This window comes from Papaver somniferum, chromosome 5 (assembly GCF_003573695.1).
Source record: "Papaver somniferum cultivar HN1 chromosome 5, ASM357369v1, whole genome shotgun sequence".
Classification (NCBI taxonomy): Eukaryota; Viridiplantae; Streptophyta; class Magnoliopsida; order Ranunculales; family Papaveraceae; genus Papaver; species Papaver somniferum.
The window spans coordinates 162,391,224-162,399,948 of record NC_039362.1 but is presented as its reverse complement, the minus strand read 5'-3'; the positions used below and the strand labels follow the sequence as shown (position 1 = coordinate 162,399,948).

The window sequence follows — 8,725 nt, the reverse complement described above, 5'->3', positions numbered from 1 at the left end:
TTTCTGTTTTGTCTTTTTAACTGTTTTGGTTCGTGTGTTAGCTCAGCTGTTCAGGGCTACTTGCCTATTGAACTAACTAGCTGTGTGTCAGGGTCCTCCGTTATGGCTGAAATTACCTTGGTGGGTGGTGAACATATATTCTGTTACTTTGTAAAGTCGTAATCTAAGTTCTTCTTACACATCATTATTATTCTGTAAGTAACATTCTTTTCAACTTTAGCCGTTACAAAATGATGATTTGTTTTCAGCAAAGAAAAAGTAGCTCTCTTTTAAATTTTATGATTACATTTATCAACATCACCACTGCATGTGTATCTTCTTTTTTCTCCTTTGAATGTTCTTAAAGATGCTTTTTCAAAAGATTTTGTTCACAAAGGTCCAATTTAAAGGTAATATTGGGTTGTAGCTAGCCAGATATTACTTCTTAATATCCCATCTCTCTTAAGTCACTTCTAGTTGTTGTCTATGGATATAAACAAGCAAACATTTCCTCTTAGATGCTAATTAAGGCCGAGAGATCCAAACAAACAATTATTGTGTTAGTATTATTAAAAAAAAATCGATCAACCTCTTGTCGACATTTTTTAATCTAACATCATCATAATTAATCATGGTAAAATGTGGACGAGCTTGCTTTAGCTAGACCTTGTTCCGACCACTGCTCTGTTGCTCTGCTATGCGAAGGAGTTCGTGGTGGTCCTAGTCCTTTTCGTTTTGAGGTATATTGTCTCTCTGATCCTGTTTATGTCTTTAATGCAATCTTGGGGGACTCTTTTTATTTAGTAGGTAGTGCTGGTTTTATCTTAGGCTGTGTTTGATAACAAAGAAAGGAAACAATTCCATGGAATCAGTTTCCTGGGTGAAGCAAGGAAAGACTTTCTATGGAATTCCTTGGAATTAAGTTTAAAACATATTTTAGGCCACGCTTTTTTTACAATTCCATGGAAACAGATTTTTGACCAAACGACAGAATACACATTATTTCCATGGAAAGATGACTAGTTCCATGGAATTAACTCCTATCAAACACAGCCTTATGTAAATCGTTGCAAAGCTTGAAGCAAAAGTTGCAGGGGTGGAGCAAAGAGGAATTTGGTCAACTAGATAGACAATTGGAGCATCTTGAGGAGACATTTGTTACTTTTGACGCTGAAGAAGATACAAACAATTGACTCAGTAAAGCTCAATGAGACCTGAGATTAAAAGCAAGACAAGACTATTGCAAGCTTATAATTTTAGAGGCAGAGAAGTGGAGAAGCGGGGCTAATGTTCACAGTATACAATTTTTGGACAAGAACACAAGATACTTTGACTGAATTACTTCTAATATGAGGAGAAGAAATTTTATTGCTAAGATAAATGTGGATGAAAGAATGACTGATAATCAAAATGAAATAAACGTTGGTATTGTAAATTACTTCAAAAATATTTTTCAGGAACAATCTCACTCTAAGACTTTTATGGATAATTTCAATTTTAGTTCTACATCTTCTGACTTGAGTGCTTGGCTCGAGAGGGAGATTAATGAAGACGAAATCCTTAATGCTATCAAACTTCTGGGTAAGACTAAGGCACCTGGGCCAGATGGGTACCATATTGCCTTATATCAACATAATTGGAGTATCATTAATTAGAGTTGATGTGTTGAATGTTTTTAAGGGGTTACATTGTATAAGTTTCCCTGGCATAAGGTTAAAGAATACGTTCATAGCTTTGATTAAAAAAACGACATTGTGGGGGAGATTAAAGATCTAAGGCCAATTAGTTTAATGGAGTGTACAAAATTCTGTCTAAAGGTTTCGCAGAGAAGTTTAAGGATTAACTTCCTCAGGTAATATCTAAACAACAATCTGCTTTCATAAAACAAAGGAAAATATTGGATGGGGTTCTCATTGCAAATAAGTTAATTGATTCTATAGAGAAAAGTGGAGTTTCTTGCCTTTTGTGTAAGATTGACTTTGAAAAAGCTTTCGATCATGTCAATTGGCAATTTTCGGGTAAAGCTTTTGAGAAGATGGGGTATGGTGATAGGTGGATAAGATGGATCCAGTGATGTATTGAACAAGCTAGATCTTCAGTCTTGGTTAATAGGAATGCAGAGGGTTACTTCAAAAATAAGAAGAGTATTCGGCAAGGTGAACCTTTATCACCTTTTTTATTTCTTGTAGTTGGTGAGGCTTTAACTATGATGATGAACAAGGCACAATAAGATGGTCATATTGATGGTTTTCAGGTATCTCCAAATGGTATAAAGGTGAGTCTTTGCAATTCACAGACAACAATTTGATCTTTTTGGATGCTAATATTGATCAAGTTAAATTTCTAAGACTGATTCTCCTTTGTTTCGAGAATTTAACGAGTTTGCGTATTTATTTCTTTAAAAGTCATAAGTATGGGGTGTTTTTGATTTAGGTGATATGACTCAATTTACTTCTCTGTTAGGTTTTTATAACTCTATGTTGCCTACTTCTTACCTTGGTTTTCCACTTGATGACAAATACGGTTGTAGTCAACTCGGGTTACCGACTCCTATATCAATGTACGAACCCAAGGTGCAGAGACAATATCGTAATTATCCTCCTTCCCAGCAACATTTTATATTTAAGACTACCCTTCCATATGGCTTAAAAATAATAATAACAAAGTCCAAAATGTTCAAAAAGAAAAGAAAAAAATTACAAAAATAATAATAAACCCCAACATAGTTTTTCTAAAAGGGAAAAATAAACAAAAACTCTTAAGAAAATAAAATAAAATTTTTATCCTCATTTTCGTCTTTTTCGCTTCTCTTTGACTCCAAGTCTTTAATCTCCAATTTCTTTTTGACCCAAAACCTGAAACAAATAGACAATACGCAAAATAGAACAAAGAAAGGAAAAAAAATCTACTAAAAAAAACTAAAATAAAATAAATCTGAAACCCTAAACCTAAAAATAAATCCGCGTCGGTGGCGCCAAAATTAGATGTGATTGTTGTTGTTGTAAAGTGGTAATAAAGTTCGTCCAACTCAGACTTATGAAGGTTAATTATTTTAGACTCAAATTAAAATAGAAAACTCAAGACAAAGTTGTTATCAAGATTATAAAAAGGACTGAGACTTAGGATTCCACCATTAACCAATTGAATGGTTCAATCTAATCAATATTCATGCAATTCTTTACGTTCAAAATGATTCTAATATGTTGCAAAAGTATATTTTTCAAAGTAACAATTTTAAACCGAAAGCATAGAACATCAAAAACCCTAAGCTAAGCGTGAGCTGTCAAGAGAAATCACAACTGCTCAATAATAATCCTTAAATCAATATTTATTTATATTAATCATAAAAGAAATTGCAAAAATCAATTAAAATAGAACTATACCACTTTTCTTGGAACAATGGCTTCCTCCGTCGCCTTAGCTAAGGGGTTTAGCTCCTCATATTAATAATCACTTTCTCAAAATAACGGTTCATAGCTCAAAAGTTGATTGAAAAGAGGAAAAAGTTTTAACACAGAGATTTGCAACAGATATAGGTGTTCCAAACTCACTGTTACAGAAGGAAACGAGGTAAGTTATGTATCGCAAACACAAAAATATGTGAAGGAATAGAATAGATGGCAACTTTATAAACGACAGTTCTGAACCATTAAATGTTCTTCGTGTTATTCAGCAGCAGCAGCAGAACCCAATTCCTGCAATTCGTGATTTCTCTCTATGTGGTTTTCTAAACTTCCTCAAACTTTTTCTAAAGTTGCATAGCGTCTTATGGACTTGAGAAACCTATTTATACACCTCAACAACCCCGGAAATCCGCATTTCTATTATTCTTTCCGTGCAAATCATGGCAATAATCTCTCTACCAAATCAATTTACACGTTTCTGAGCTATCCAACCCTTTCCAAACTCTCTTGTATATATATATATATGAACCTTATGAAAGTTTGTTTTCCCTTAAATCTCATAGAATTTCCAAAACCAAACCAAACATGGACTCGTGAAAGTATACACCTTTACTTTCCAAAAACACGATTATCCAGCCAATTTGGGCCCAATCAAACACCCATACCAGTATTGTATATCCATAACAAGTCCAACCCATGAAAATCATAGATTGAATCTCCTTAAAACTCGTCCAAATCTCCAACCCTAAATCTGCCCATGAATAGCCAGATTTTTTCGCCAAAACGAAATTTCAATTTGGAGAAGATGATGATATCCCCCTATCCTCGGCTGGAGTCCCTTTAGCACTTGTCCCTGGGGTGCGAATAGTAAATTTGGAGGTGTAAATAGTAAATTCATTGGTGCCTTTAACACTTTTTCAGGGTGCCTTTAGTAATTTTCTCCTGAGGTTCAAACACCACTTTTCGAGCCAATTTTTCCACAACAGTTTATTTCTCCAAAAACACATACAAAGATATAAAATATCATAATAAGTACAAAAATTAACACGAACAATTTAGAGAATCAAAATCAAAATTAGGGCTGCACATGGGTGGGTATGGGCGGGTATAAGCTAAAACCAACCTCGCACCCACAGACTGCGGTTTTTTTTATTCATAACCAACCCCGCACCCACAAACAGCGGGCGGGTTTTGTTACCCGCCCGCTACGGGTTGGGCGGGTATGGGTTTAAACGGGTTTAAACCCGCTTTATATTCAAGTATTTAGAGTAACTTCTATTCTCCTTGATTAAGTGAAAAAAAAAACCAAAACCCCCAAAATATTCATATCTAGGAAGTTCACAGATGAAGATTAAGTGTTGAATCTGTTGATTTTTCGATTGTTGTCGATTTCTGGTGAAGATTCGAAGTTGTTGTTGTCGATTTCTGGTGAAGATTTCTGGTAATTGTCGTTCGTAGGTGAAGAAGGAGAACTGAGGAGGAAGAAGAGGAGAGGCCGAACAGAGAGAAGAGTGTAGAAAGTGAATGAGGGTTATCAGTTATCCTATCTACTAGTATTAGGGTTTCATAATGGACGACTAGGATTAGTTTTATCTAATGGTATATAATCTGCGGGTTTTTTGGGCGGGTATTAGCTTAAACCAACCTTGCACCCACAGACAGCGGTTTTTTTTTTTTCATAACCAACCCCGCACCCACAACGGGCGGGTATGGATTAAAAACCCACGGATTTAGCGGGTACGGGTGGGTTTGGGTATCGTGGGCGGGTCTTGTGCAGCCCTAATCAAAAATAGACATATAAATGCGTCTTTCAATGGGAGCTTATTGTAAACCTGTAGGTGGAGTGTGAAAAAACGGGGGTATCACAACCACACCCAATAATTCGTTTGGAAATTTGTATGGGACTAAACTCCAGTATAATTCCGAGAGCACCAACTTAAAAAGTGAGAGTAAATCAAGAAATATATATCAAAGAGCTTTATCTCTATTTCTCAATACAATCAGCAAATCAAACAGATAGAAATCCATGAGCATGATTAATATGAGAAACAACTTGGACGGTACCAAAGACCAATTCCCTAGTGTCAATCAAGTTATATCTAGGGGTGCACATACCCTACCCATACCCGCCATTTCTACCCTACCCGCCAGTGTTTTAACCGTATCCTATCCTACCCGCCATCTGACGGGTAGGGTGACGGTTAGAGATTTTATATCCACCATTAATTGGATAGGATGGTGGGTGAAACTCGAAATTAACCGATCCTACCCGCCTACCCGCTAACATACCGAATGACTTAATGGTCCTTGTACTGTTTTCCTCTCCTGCCCATTTTCTCGTCATTTTGAAACATCTCAGGGGTAAAAAGTAAAATTGCTTTTTCCTTTTATCAAACCAAACGCAGAAAATCAAAGAATGTCTCATATTTCCTGCCCCTTTCTTCTTTCTTCTTCACCTCAAATCGAACACAAAATCCCAGCCCCTTTCTTCCCAAAAACTGAACTGAGCTAGGGTTCTAAGTTCTAACTTGTAACCGTATACTTTACTCTCTCAGTCTCATGTTCATATTTCAGGGTCACGTATAAAACCCTTTACTTGGTTGGTTCCTTTTATCAAACCAAACGCAGAAAATCAAAGAATGTCTCATATTTCCTGCCCCTTTCTTCTTTCTTCTTCACCTCAAATCGAACACAAAATCCCAGCCCCTTTCTTCCCAAAAACTGAACTGAGCTAGGGTTCTAAGTTCTAACTTGTAACCGTATACTTTACTCTCTCAGTCTCATGTTCATATTTCAGGGTCACGTATAAAACCCTTTACTTGGTTGGTTCGTTGACACTATAGTAGTCTAATTCCGGCCCTCCTTCACCAAAATATGATGGAGAAGACATTGTTCCAATCTTAGGTAAGCCGATAATCACAATAGTGTCATTCTTTTTTTTAATAATTTGAATGGGTTTTTCTTTTATATGTTGTATTGCTTGGTGATTTAATTTGTATTTGAAGAAATTAGTTGAGTAATATGATTTCCATCGTGAGAAATTGACATGCATGTTAACTGATTGATGAAATTTCTCGTAGGAATTTAGTTTGTTCCTCATGATTCTGTTAGGAGATTGGAACAAAAGGAAATTGATTGGGATTTAAAATCTATGGTCATATGTAAACTGATTGATAAATTGTCTCTTCATGATTTCTATCTAAAACCCATGTTTTTAAATGTTTAGATTATCAATATTTCAAACAACTTCAGTGAGATTTTGATTATGTGACACCCATGTGTTTAAAGGCAATTGCTGCTCTTCAGTTGTCTGGTATTTTTGTATTCACATTTTGGTAGGAATTTTAGGTGTTGTAAGTGAGGCAAGTCGAATGGCTCTCTTCTTTTTGTATTCACTTACCAGAGGGCTGAGTAAGTGAAACTTTTCCTTTTCCTTGTCCTGCATCTGAATCCGTCATATGTTTGATGCCTAGTTTTGTAGCCATGAGGTGAGATTATACCTGTTGTTAGGCAGCATAGTACGGTGAGACATAATATTAGGAGAGATGCCTAACTTGAACGATTTATCGACCAAAAACAGGTGTTGCTCCCAATTTAAGCTTACTGTTAGTGATTGGTTGCTTAACAGCTAGAAAATGAATATATTGAGTAGATTTTGTGAATGTGACTGGACTATTTTTACTTCTATCATCATGATTTTCATATGACTGTATATATGCTTATGAAATGTGACTTGTAGTACTTTACTTTGACTTCTAGATAGCGTCAACCACTCAAGTAAGTTAAATCTTGTAGGACTCGCTCAATTATGGAATAATTTAGTTTCTATTGGGAGTCGGTTCAATTAGGTAGTAATGTAGAGGAGCTGTGCAATATGCATAAGGAGAGTGATTGGTGCTTGTGTGTTTCAGGTTGTGGTGTGAGTGTTTTGAATGATGGGGATAGGATTGAGAAGCAAGTGGAGATTTATGTTTAAATTACACTCTGCAGTGTGTTGGTATTTTTTGTTGTTGTGCTTAGTGGAATTAGAACACCAGTTCAGCATCTTTTCTTGCACTCTTGATGTTCTGTATCATTGTCGTTATTACTATCATATGTTGGTATCACATACCCTTTCGGCTCATTTTCAAGTGCTGGATTGCTATGTACTGAAATCAGAACTTATGAATGGTTGGCTTTGACGTGTAGTGCAGGCTTAATGTGAGCAAAAATGGTTGAGATAATAGAAGAGATGTCAACGAGACCTCAAATTCCCCATCAACCTGCAACGAATGGTTAGTAATGTTGTATCACCGCCATATGCACCTCCACCATCTTCTCAACCTCAGGTCAGCGGAAGAAAGAAAGTAAGAGGACATCTAAAGCATGGAAGCACTTTGGGTAGAGTGTTGATGCAGAGGGTAATAAATGGGCTGAATGTATCCACTACACATAAGACCAATTGATATGGAGCTCTTCTTCGGTTAGAGCTGAGGAGGGCGAGGATGATGTCATCGAGTCAAGTATAGACAATCTAATTATTGTTTGATATTTTTTATTAGTGATAAGCTTTGGATACTGTTTACTGTAAATGAACATTCTCACTACACATAAGAGTAAAAGTCCAAAACTGAATACCCTGAATACCCGTGGTCTTGCTATGTTATGTCATGTTCTGTTGGGCAATTTGAGCTTGAGTGATTTTGCTGCCAATGGTTATTGAAATATGATTGAATTTTGGTGCCAATGGTTATTGAGATTTGACTGAATTTTGCTGTGTTGCAGAGATGTTTGGTGATCTCAGTGCTTATTCCACCATCGTAGATGATGATTTAAGAATAAGGTTACATGCCTAGTTGTTTGGTGATATTGTCAACCCACCGAGCTACTGGGATTGCGGGGGGACATCGATTTGGCAACGACTGTTTCCTTAGTAGTTACATACTGGCTGGTTGTCCTGATGTTTTTCATTTCTGAGTTACTTCATCCTTGGCTGCTAAGATTCTTGTGATTGGTTGCAACAATTTTTAGAGAAAATTGATGTATAAAGTTGGTAAATTCCATGATTGATAAACCCGAGTCCGAATTTGACCGGGTAATCTGAGTATCTGATCTTCCAAACCTTGGAAGAAAAAAGGACAATAAATAATAATAAAAAAAACAGTCATACTCGCCACCCTACCCGACCCGACCTGCCATTCTACGGGTAGGGTAGGATCTTACCCGTTTAGAGGCGCGTAGGGTGGCGGGTAAAGTTTTTCTTACCCGTCATTCAGCGGGTAGGGTGGCGAAATAGGTCATATCCTACCCACCCTACCCGTTGTGCAGCCCTAGTTATATCCAACAAACAAGGTCGAATTTAT

At 36.6% G+C, this 8,725-nt stretch overlaps 1 long non-coding RNA gene across 1 annotated transcript; it reads left to right on the top strand.

Moving 5' to 3' along the window:
- The first annotated feature begins 6,084 nt into the window (after window positions 1–6,084).
- Window positions 6,085–8,005, top strand: LOC113278047. Its single transcript, XR_003325272.1, has 2 exons — window positions 6,085–6,287; window positions 7,577–8,005. It is a non-coding gene; the product is annotated as an uncharacterized LOC113278047 (long non-coding RNA).
- Window positions 8,006–8,725: the final 720 nt, after the last annotated feature.